At 37.3% G+C, this 12577-nt stretch overlaps 1 protein-coding gene across 8 annotated transcripts in view; it reads right to left on the bottom strand.

The window, feature by feature from the left end:
• Positions 1–12577, bottom strand: part of TULP4 (TUB like protein 4) — a 179978-nt gene that overhangs the window by 144182 nt on the left and 23219 nt on the right. Inside the window, exon 2 of one of the 8 annotated variants that reach the window (XM_056343921.1) lies at positions 11813–11905. The exons of 6 other annotated variants lie outside the window; for them this stretch is intronic. The gene's annotated coding sequence lies outside the window, so the exon portion shown is untranslated. Of the gene's footprint in view, positions 1–147; positions 336–11812; positions 11906–12577 lie in introns of all 8 variants that reach the window. One more of the 8 variants, XM_056343918.1, reaches the window with a different exon arrangement.

Raw genomic sequence — 12577 nt, 5'->3', positions numbered from 1 at the left:
AAGCCAAGACTTCCGTACAGAAGCAAGTTGTTTCACTAGCAAGACTCAGAGGACATGAGATTAGCTGCACACGCATGTGCCCAGTTAGGTAAACGATGTTTTTGAGCTGCTCTGTCTGCATTAATATGCCAAGTGTTGACTGGTCACCTGTACAGACAGAAGCAAGGAGGCCAGCAAGAAGCAGTGGTCCTCTACGCAGAGTCATGTTCTGGTGGACAAGCTGAAAGGCAGATCTGCACCTAGGTAAATCAGCAAAGCAATCCTGTGTCCAAGTAGTTTTACTTTGTAGAAGTCTTCACAATTATAATTCTCTCCATCCTGGCCAGATGCTCCTGCTAGACATATGAAAGATATAGGCAGATAAAATTCTGAAGTGAGGATAAGAAACAGCAGCATGCTGTAGTCGCAAACACCTCTATCATTCTTCTTGCACGACTGTGACACAACAACCTTTATATTAAGAGGCCCATAATAGGTAAAAATTGCTGATTACAGAGGTATTCACTGGAAGGAGAGCTACCAAGGACTGTCTTCTATTTTCTTAAATATGATACAAAAGTATTTCTTAAAATGATCACAGATTAAAATGAATGACCAGAAAAAGATTCTCAGAAACTCTAGAGAAGTATATTCAAGGGGCCACATGAATTATTTTAAGTAGGAATTCCGAACATTTCACTTTAATGCTATGAATGTAAAAAAGCCACGGCTCAAATTTTGTTTATAAAATTCATTTCTGTAATTACCTAAAAAACAGTTGAAATGCCGATTCTTCCTATTCAGCTTTGTCAATCGGCCAAGAGCAAGCCTTTCAAAAGTATAATTTTTAATATATAATTAATTTTATACTGTATTGGTATATCTATTTTTTAACATGGTAACATCCCAAGATAGCCAGACTTCATGTAATTCTTTTAACACTGTACAATTACCAGATAGTGCCTGCTTCTAACTATAATCTCTATGAAGTTATGAAAATGCTCCTCCATTGAATATTCAGGTTTCACCAAGAAAGTAAACAAATGCAGATTTGTGGGGTTTTTAACGTAATATTCTCACTACTTCCAAGCTAGTTCTGTAATTAATTCTATTTCATTTTTTCCCCAGGAAGCTATATAAATGCAGTAACTATCAAACTTCTTGGACCCAGTTATTTCTTTTCCTTAACAAAAAACTCTCAATGCCTCCTTAAATGCATTTTTACCTAACCTATGGTTACAAGATTTGTGTTTGGTAAAGCTCAGATTCAGCATCTACAAAGCATTAAAATCAAAAAGGAAGATTAATTATTGCAGTTAAATCTATGCCTTTTAGATAAATATTCACACAGACTGTGTGATGCATTCACATACACACAAAGCAAAAGCTACCCACAACTAAACATGTGGAAAAAACCCTCACTGGCATTATTTGTTTGGATTTTCTTCTTTCCCATTGCCAAGCTTCACCTTACTACCTTTCCCAAGGAGCACAAGGATCTTCATCTGAAGATAGCAAACTTTTCAAGACAGCCAGAGAAAAGATTGACTCAACTGAACAATGTCAGCTTCACACATTTTCTACTTCATTTTGAAAAATTTGGATTTAGTAAAGTAATATCATTGAAGTAATATGATTGGATTTAGTAGATGATGTGCTACTTAGCAGGCTGCTTCTGCTAAATCTGACAAATATAGGCCATACTCCGGCTCATGCAAAGGTTGCCAGGTTGCCCTTCCCCCCCGCCTTTTTTTTTTAACATGATTGTAAATTCCTTAGGATTCCGTCATGTTTGCAGATTCTAGCCAAACGTAATAATAATAGTAAGATAAAACCAATCTGAGGTCATTTCATACGTAATTTAATTTTGACCTAAAATTTTAAAGCTATCTTACATACAGTCGCTTCTTTCCTTCTATGCCTAGAATTACTATATATTTAGACAAACTTGGTTTAGTACAATAATTTTTTTATGAAGTACTTCACAAAGTACCTCTACAGCTGTCTAAAACCCTCGTATTTACTATACTAACTGCTACTTCTGTATGTCTATGTGAAGGGGTAAAACAGCAGAACAATCAAGAGGGAAAAAAACCAACCAACACAATCCACTCTGATTGTTCCCTCTATAAAACTCAACATCTGTACTACAGGTTCCTCTTCTGTATTGAAAAAGTCTGCTTGCAAACTGCTCAAGGAAAATTCTGCTGCTTTTTGTGGTAAGCAGCTTGGCAAGGTAACATCATAATCTTTCAGTGTCAGTGGTCCCCTTGAGCTTACAAAGTCTATTAAAATAAATTACATGAAAACTTTTTAATCTTTTTAGGATTTCAATTCTATAGCTTAAGAGGATCAGTACATTCCAGTTTCTTCATAGATTTAAGGAACAGAAGATAGTATACTATTTCAACACCTAATGCTGTCATGACACCTCAATAATTTCTCATTAACTGTGTATTTATACACAAACCACAGAATAACAGGTTACCAGAAGAAAACTGTATGCTTTCTTGTTATCTATACTAGCTAGATTGCGATGAAATCAACACTTCAGCATCTGCTTGAAAGAGCCATTACATTTGATCTGTAGTAGACAGATGCACAAAACATGACTTAGACAAAAAGGTAAAACATACAGTATTTCATAAAGCTGATACAAAGCTTCTGAAATTAACTCAAGAATGGTATTTTAAGAAAATTCTACCCCACTAACTAAAATGATGTTTTAGTTTTCACTTACTGTGCTATTGAATGACAGCATGAAACAAAGACAGCTGATGAACAAACAGAAATTACACTGTCAGAATACAAAAATTCTATTACTAAGTATTGAAAGAATGAAAAACCTAAATTAAATATAGGAAATTGTAGTTAGTGGTTCTAAGACCTCAAATAATACCTGATACAGATGCTGACTTCACTGGATTGTCAACCTACCAAATCTGCATTGGACTGTTTGATTAAAATGATGTAAGATATGAAACAAAAAAAAAAGAAAAATGTTATACTTTGCATATAACACAAAGGTTGTATGTTCGCCTGAAATCAGCCTATTTTTTTCTAATATTTCTAATTACAAATAAATATCCTGTCTTGTTTATAACTGTAGAATATCACAGCAACAGCCATATTACTACCAATGCTATTTCTCCTCGTGTCCATATTGTAACGTATTTCTCTTGTGTAAGGGCTGTGTAATGCTTGTACCACTGGTCAAAGTAGGATACGGAAAGGCTGTTGGGATTATCTGGAAGAAGGATAAGTAATCAATCCATAATGTTCCCAAGATGAGCATTTCAGTGCATTAATAAAACTGCAAAGCCATCAGAGAGCACATGGAAGTAGCAGACACTGTTCCAAACATGAAATATATCTTTAAAATAACTATAACATGGACAGTGAATGGATAAATGTTCCACAATAATCTTGAAAAAGCCAAACCCCCAAAGATTATTATCATATAGGAATAATTTTACAAATTAATGCACCTGACAGATTTGCAGTGTGTCAGTTATATCTTCCAAATATTCCTCACAGTGTCACTCCTACAACAGTCCATCCAAAATCTATCACTAAGAATGGGAGTAAACAACATTTTGCTGATGGATAGCCACAAAAAACATAAAACAAATTCCATCCTTTCCTGTCCATCCTTGCTGGACACCAAGTCCTTAAGCAAGTACACCCCAAAGGGTTAAGGGGCCCGCTAATAAAACCAACTTTTCTTGGCTCGCTCTCAAGAATGATCGAAGTATAGAATTAGGCCCAGGAGCTCTCTAAAACTTCTTTCCCATTTCCATCCATGTAGAGACAGAGATTCTACCCTCGGTATTCCAATACAGCCACGAACTGTCTGTGATGCCTATCTGGTCCATTTAATTATCTTGCATAAATTAATTTTTTTTCTGCTGTTATTTCTGCTAGATATCAAGGAAGTAGGACACAGGATTAACAAGATTCATGGATTCCCCCACCCCAAGGGCAAAATATCAATAAAATAACAGATTTCTTTTTAGCTGCTTAACTACAATTAGCATCTGAAGCAAAGTACTTTCTGAATCCTTGTAACCAATGTAAGCAAATAAGGCTGGAGAGCTAAAACTATCACCTCATATCTTACGTTGACTAAAAAGCTTGAGAAGCTAAAGCTCACATCCCAAAACTATGTTAAATTGGTATTTCAGTTGACTGAAACCAATAATGGGGCTTTTTATAAATGTAATTCACAAGCTTTAGTTTGTACTTGCATGTTTACAAATTTTAATTTCAGATGAAGAAATCCATCTCACAGAGAGCAATATGAACAGTAAAATAAAGCAAGACACTGCTAGATTCTAGACAGATGTACCACAGCAATGCAGAGCTGCACGGATCCGATTACAGAGAGCATCTTCTGCTGGGCAGTCAAGACTCCCGCTGGGATGGGGAGTACATACACTGGGAAGTTCTACAACAAAACTGTGTTTGTTTCTTATGTGGAGCCTTACAGATACTGCAGGATTATTCCCTCTCAATGCTTCAAACATTTTAATTATCAAAAATTTCAAGCAGAGCATAGCAAGGCACTTAGCAGTTCCATAACATTCCCCCATGCAACATATTCTGTGATTCTTGAATCTGTTGCTCTCCTTACAAGAGCCAAAAGCCGAAGTACAAAGCAACTGCTACAGATTGAAAGTGAATGCCCTTTATCGCTGCTTCTCAGAACTGCACCCAGATCGGCCAGAGATCTAACAGACTACAAGCAAACCCAAGTCTATCTTCTGGAAGGCCACATGTAGTTGCAAAGAAAATCAGGATACACATAGTTCATCCACTCTGTTCAACATCTGTTATTGTTTTATTCGCTCTGACGTAGAGCTAGAAGTAATTGACAGCTTATACATTTTCAAAAGAAGCTTCTATAATTACATTGGTATGCCCTACGGAAACCCTACTGGTTTCTCATAGCAACCTTCAATGACTCAAACAGCTAGCCTTGCTCTTCCCACAAAATCATTAATAATAAGAGAGCTTCGTCATTCTTCAACAGAAGAGCTGATAATGTGACTGGCAGAATTACCATCATCAATGGTAATCCAACAGCTTTATGACATCACATCTCCTGAGAAATGAAGTTTTATGGCAAAAGTACCAGTACCTTGAGTATACAGTAAGGCAGGATTGCTTCTATAAGATCTTTCTCACCACTTACAACACCTTGAAAGCACACATCTCAAAAGTCTTTTCAGCAATGCTGTAATGTAAGTAAGTATGATTCCTGTTGCAACAGATCAGGAAACTAAAGGTACAGGCCTGCAAGACAAGCAAATTGTTCAAAGCAGCCTATGCCACAGAAAGATTTCTTAACCTCTGCTACCGCTACGACCCACTCCAATTTGTCTTCCTAGACCTGTTGTGCCCTCATCCCTCTGTTCACTGCTGGGTGCCTGTCTGACATCTCCTTGTGCAGACCCAGTTTCTTAAAAAATCAGAAAATAAATACTAAAAGAGTGAGGAGTATTCTGTGGCCTTATGGAGCTGGACCAATTCACTGAGGGGTCAGATGATGAGTGTCAAGAGGTGACACAAAGGAGCAGGCAGGACCCACAAGACCTAAGTGCTGGGAAACATTTCACAAACAGCAAGATGTTAGACCAGCTCAGCTGCACCATGGAACCTCCCCATGGGATGGAGCTGGAGCATCCTCCTTAATACTTAAGAGAAAGACAGCATCGAAACAAGAAGCAAGAATTTGCCATTACCGGTGTCCAGTCTGTGCAATGATCCTATCGCCACTGAGTGTGGCTCATCTGATGTCTTCCTGTTTATTTCCACTTTGCTTCAAAAAACTTACATTTTGGATCCACAGGAAAAGCCATAACCAACATTCTGCTTTTTGCTCTTTTTGTTATTTGGGGTTTTTTTGTTATTTGAACATATCTGTCAACATTAGGTGAAACACATTTTGTGTCAAACCACTTTTCCTGCAGTTCACTGCAAATGGATAGTCAGGCCAGGTTAATTCAAAATGATTTACAGTAACCAAGAACAGTTACCATTTCAATCATCAACCAAAGAAACTTGATTTAAATACACAATTTTAATTCAATTTTGCATTTCTACTTCTTTTCTGAAAGACAGCCTGTTACTAGATAGTAACCTTAAACTGATGTTAATCTGCAATTAAACATAGCTTATACCTCCTATTTGATATTTCATTTTTCTAACTTTAATGCTATATAATACATTCACATTTAAGCAATTACATTCTTTAACCAGATATATATTCAGATTGATGATTTTCATATTTGATGTTAAAGAACAATAAATGGTCCTTCTCTTTTTCTGGACCAGATGTTCTGCAAATTGTCACATATGCACCACTGACACACGGTATATACATATGCAACACTGCGAGTACCTACTCTGAAGTGTTCCAAGACCCAGCCTAGAAGAAGTTACCACTGCCAACCGTCAAATCTAATGTCACCAATGTTGCTGCGGATAGCAAAAATAAGTTGCAATATTTTAAAGGATTACATTTTAGGATTATCTTCCAAACCCACAAGTATCAAGTTAGCTTCAAAGGAAACTAGAATTCCATTTACACAAATCCATGTTTTATAAGATTTAGAGAATGTTACTAATAAGATACAACTACACTAGATGTTCTGGATTCATATGCCTCTATTAGTGATGGTTTTAATTTTTTTTTTTTAAATAAAAGGAAGCATTATCTTTAGCTAGTGAACTGAGATGACTTTCTGAAATTATATCACTACGTCACTAGAAATAGCCGATCTCAACATCACATTTCATTTTTATTACAGTTTTTAAGTGGAAAACAATCCTTTTCAATTTCTCCTTGAAAAAAAATTATTTGACATAAACTATAGTGAAATAAGCACACACCTTTCCATCTATGCCTACTGAAGAAAATCTATTGCAAGCTGATCTGCCCCTTCAGCAAACTGAATCCAATTATTTACCCAGCAATTTTCCTCATCTCAGTGATATGATGTACTTTTAAAACTTCAGCAAAAAATATTTAAGCAATATATACTCAGACATTAGCAAAGCTAGGTTATTTAAATTTGACAATTTATGCTAAAGGCTACATTTGCTACAACAGACAGACAAAAAGTTCCACTTAAACTCAGTATCTTTTCATATCCATTTTTAGCTGCCCTGTAAATGCTCTTTAACATATTGTAGTAAAAGAAGACTTTTCACTATGGTATTGTCAGAAAGGCTCCTCCTCCATTACGGACCTATATCTGCACTTCCACCACCACACAAGAAGGTCCTGAATCTCAGTTTAAAGGCTGACAATGAAGATAAGACCAAGCTAAAAAGCCAAATTCTAATAAATTGCATGAGGCACAGGCACACGTTCTCTTCTAATCCTTCAGCAGTGGACTGGTGATAGCCTCTACCAAGTACAGCAGGAGAAAACTGTCACATATCAAACTGCCACAGCCACACTTCACACATTTTGTCTACTACAGCCCTTTAGACTTACTAGTTTTATTTCTTTAAAACTTCAGGAAAAGATAGTCTTCATACATCAAATCTCAACATACACAAGATTTCAGGTGTTTGAATATGGCACGAACACTGTGTATGTCAGGTTCATAACAGAGGAGCTATGCAGAAATCAGTATTTCTTCTTCTCCCCCACTCAAAGCCAGCTATGTAAGCACACATGGGAAGAAAAACTGTCATGGTTATTTGCAAAACCCTGCAGTGTCATATGGCAGCAGCAGGTCAACCTTTAGAAGCTGGCTTGAACCTGACCAGTGACTGATATGCTACCTTCCAGCTGAGCCATCAGGTCACAACAAACATTAATCCCCCTCCTGCGGCTAATGACAGAGCTGGAGGGAATCCCTCTTAAGAGGAAAGCAGAGACACAAGGAGAAAGTTTCCTTTTGGGAAAACGGGGTGAATTAAGGTCATACTGAGAACAGGCAGGTAGTTCACGGGATAAAAGAGCATTAGATTAACATGTGGAATTCACGCAGCTTTATTTTGAAGCCATGATGCTAAAGCTCTTGGGCAAAAGGCCCAAATCAGACTTCAGGCATGGTATCAATTTCCTGGATCGAGTAAACGGGCCAACAGCCTGCACATGCACACTGTAGAGTGTCATCTGCCAACCAGCACAAGGGATGTTTAATTAGCTTAGCAGGGATATAGGGTTTGGGGGAGAGGGGTGGGAGAATCGGTCCTTCAGTCTAGCAACAGCATTTGTAAGACACTTTTACACTAAAAAAAAATTTTTGAAAGCAAACCCAGAAGTTATTGAAGCATTTTTTTATTAGCACACCAATGAAATCTTGAATTATTTAACATCAGAAATTACATGTTCGCAAAATCCACCACGCAAGACAATCCTGTCTCAATAAATTAGATATAAAGTTCACACAGGGAGATAGAAGCATGTTATTAGAAAAACAATGTACAATTAAGCAAAACAGAGTTAAAATGCTGATGAAAAAATTAGGATGGCAGCGATTCCTTTCATATTATGCCCATAAAGACCCAACCGATAGAAGTATACAGTAGGTGTTTGCCTTAAAAAAAAAAACACAGACTGCAAACTTCTGAGAGGAAAGAGAACATGCTAGATTCTTTCCAGCCACATTTTTGGTTATTACTGTAATCATATACCATGACTGGGGCTGGGGGAACAGGACAGGACACAAAAAAAATACCTCTTTGACAACCAATATGCCTGTCTCAACCCAAAACCTGTGCATAATACCAACACCTTTGTTTCATTTTTGTTTCTGCACGACACAAATATCCACCAAAAACAAGCAGTGGAAAGCAGGAAGCAACCTTTCCGGCTGAGCAAGGCCTAGGTTCAGCAAAATACATCTTCATATGCTCAAGCTATGAACACACAATGATACCCTGCTGATTGCAGGTATAACCACAAAGAGCCAGGGCATCTGACTGAAGGATGCTACGACTGTACTATATACAATCAATTTCTACGATAATAAGGATCTAACAAGGTACTGACAAAAAACATTTTTTTCTAGCTGAGAAAGCAAGCTGCTGTGTGGCAGCATTTTCAGGCTTTCTACTGACATCATGCTAAGAAAGCAGTCATTGTCCCAAGGCAGATTTAGACTTATCACCAGCATGAGAGAATGTCTTGTTAATAATTAGACTCATCAGTAAGGAATTCAGAATTTAGACTACAAAAAAAGAAAAGAAAAAAAGAGAAAAGAAAAAAAGAATCAAATACAGACTAAACAAACCTACTCTAGGAAAACCTAAGCTTTTGCCCACTTTGTTTGTAAATACCAGAAAAATTCTGCAGAAGATACTCCATGTGAATGGGTTCTAGGGCAAATAACTCACAATTTGAAGCATCATGTTTAAGCCTTTGATCCTTCAAACAGTACAAAGTACAGGACATCTCTATATTAAGTCTGACAACCTCAATACAAGGAGATTATGGCTTTCAGGGCAGTGGCTATATACTGGTTTTTGTCTGAATAGTGTTTTGACCAGAGTTCTGGGCCTGAAATTTTCCAAAACCGTGAACAAAGGTCTTTGGCTGTCAGTTCACAGCAAGCGTGCTGCAAAGTGCACTACATATCCTAATGCTGCCAAACAATCTGTGTACTTCTGTGAGTTTTATTTGGTATGGAAACCAGCATCTCCCACAACTTTTCCCTCCCTATTATCACTTATTTGTACTTTAAAGCAGATGGCTTTGAAACATCCTGCAAGAAAAGCCTGAGGGAGAAGATCTGAGTACTATGGTACAGGCCACTAACAAACACCAGAGTCTGGAGAGCAAAAACGTTAATGGTCTCACTTTAAGGAACTATGCACAGTATCAATCACATAGCCACAGGAGCTTGTCCTGAAAGAAAAACTCAGAAAGGTAGAGGGACAAGGCAAGAAACGTGACAGCATTATCGTCTTTTGATGAACTTAAATCCCTGAGACAACCCTGAATTTACCCAGCTACTCAGAGGTGGCAAGTATACCTCTGAAGACAGAGAATAAGTCTCTCAAAAAATAGGAAGAAAAAAGGTAGGTCAACAAGACACATCACAAAGAGTGGTAAGCAGCTCAAGCTGAGACACTCAGGAAGCCTCACACCACAATCTGAGAAACTATCGAAGAAAATTATGGAAGAATGAAATTTTGTTCCTTGCATTTTTATGATATGTTTCATTTGTTCAGTTACATTTCCAAATAAACATCTGCACCAGAACACTGATAAGCCTCAAAATGAGAAGGAAGGACCTTCTCCACTTTTCTTACTCTTCTCTGTGACCTAAGGTATTTTATATTCGCCTCTTTGCCCTGAAGTACAATTCTACTTTTCACAAGGTCTCTACCTATACCTAGATGCAAGAAAAGAACAGGCCCATTAACAGTTGACTACATGAAAGAACGAGCTTCGTACCTGTATCACAAATTAAAGTCTTACTTTCTCTGAAAAGAACACTGTTTTAGTTTAACCTAAGCACCCAACTAAGAAAGTGCTGTGCATTAGTTTAGGCTACATAACCGTAATGCTTAATTCTCGCCTTAATAAATCTATGAAATGCATAAATTATATTTTGCATATTGCATACTACACTGTTCAAACATAAATCTGGGGCATAATAGCTGAGTTAGGTATTAAAGAAAATGATTATAGGAATTAGCAGTCTGTTCTCCAGAAACAATCCCAAACAGGTAGGATGAGACTTTTCAACAAAGAGCATCCCTGCTTTATTCATACTGCTTCAGTAAACACAGACATTGCTAAGGGACTATGAAAATGAAAACTCCCACAACCTCACTCAAAAATATGTGACCAAAAAGCATCTCTATGGATAAACTCTACAGATGTATTTTCTATTACACAGGAGAGAAAGAAAAAAAAAAAATGAACTAAGCTGCTGCATCAGCCTTTCTGTCACAAACACATCCTTACCAATGGATGAACAATATGGACTTGTCATTGCTAACTCCCAAAACTCCCAACACACTGTATTCTGATTTAGCAACACTGTGGGTACCTTTCTGTGATTCACTATTTGCTACAAACAGGTGGAGGAATCTTTCAGCTACAAGACTGCTTTAGTGAGTATGTCTGAACACGTGCCCTACACAGGTACCTCATCCAGGCATGCACTATCATTACTTTGCTGTGTCTGATGGTTTACAGATGTCAAGTGATAGGCCAAGAGTTCACAGTCTCAAGAATCAACAAGAAAACAAAGAAATAAGGAGTCACATAACAGTATTTGCAGCTTAGCCTGTCCTATTTCAGTCCTATCTTCTTCTGCAACTTTCTTAGTTTAACCTTTACCTATCCTAATCGTCTTCAGCTGAGTGAACATTTGACTCATTTCCAACTGCTTAATGATTTTTTCTAACATGACCCTGAACTTTGAACCTTTTATCCTGCATCCTAGAAGTGCTCTTCTAGCTTCTGTGATCCTGGAAGTAGGAAAACAGCATTATTCCCATTTTACTGCTGAGTAAAAGACAATTAAGCATCTCAAGGCAATACAGAAGCTCATGGTAGAACTGGGAGAAGTACAGGAATTCTAAATCCTCATCTGCTGCTGCAATCAACTAATGCACAGCAAAAATATAAACCAAATGTAACTTAACTTAGACTGGCACAGGTTCATTTAAAAAACAAAACTAGCATTTTATCAGAACACTCATCTATATGGGAATGCAGCTGGGTTTCAGTATGTTGTATTTATATAGCAGCAACCTCCTACAGCCTATTTCACCTTTCCAACCCCAAGGCCCCACTCGAGTAAACACCAAACAAGCACAGGCAGAACTTCGAACACACTAGGAATTATTGAAATACCTGAGGTTATCTGACGGATAAGCTGGGCTTCCCTTACACGGATGATTCTGAAATCTGATCCAGAGGATACATACACTTATCTATTAGGAAGAACTGGAAAAGATGCCAAAATTCATTAGATTTCTCTAATGAAGGTAAAACTCCAAAACATCAAAATTAAGTGAAAACAGAACAGAACCCTTTTCTAAAAATAGATCTTGCTGTGCAGCCAAGTATGTCTGCGTGCAATTGTTATTTACTTTTAGGCTGGGGCAATTTTCCAGATAGATTTTTAGATCAGTTAACATAATGAGGTGCTTTAAAACAATACAAAATCCCCAAGATTTCTTTCCTGACTACATGTGCTATTAAGATGTAGAGGGAACAAGGAAGCAATAACAAAACACAGTCTCACCTAGCATACCACAAAACTGCGCAATTGTAAATCTCAATGAAAGCAAAGACAGTAACAATAGCAGCATCCTGGAAATAGGGTCACAACCCTTAACCAGAAAGACTGGAACAAACTGTCCTAACCATTGTTAAAAAAAAAAAAAAAAAAAAACAAAAACAACCAATAAAAAAAACCCCACAAATTAAAACAAAAGCAAACAAAACACCAAACAACAAAAAAAGTTCAAAAAATACACCACATCCCCTAAAAACACCAGTCTAATCAAGGACAAACTGAAAGAAGCCATGTACTCTTTAGTATGTTCTCCAGTACTTTCACCATTCAACCTGCATCACCTCAGGCCTATTGTTATCAGCCCACACATGAGGAGG

This window comes from Falco biarmicus, chromosome 6 (assembly GCF_023638135.1).
Source record: "Falco biarmicus isolate bFalBia1 chromosome 6, bFalBia1.pri, whole genome shotgun sequence".
Classification (NCBI taxonomy): Eukaryota; Metazoa; Chordata; class Aves; order Falconiformes; family Falconidae; genus Falco; species Falco biarmicus.
This window is presented reverse-complemented; position numbering and strand designations above follow the sequence as displayed.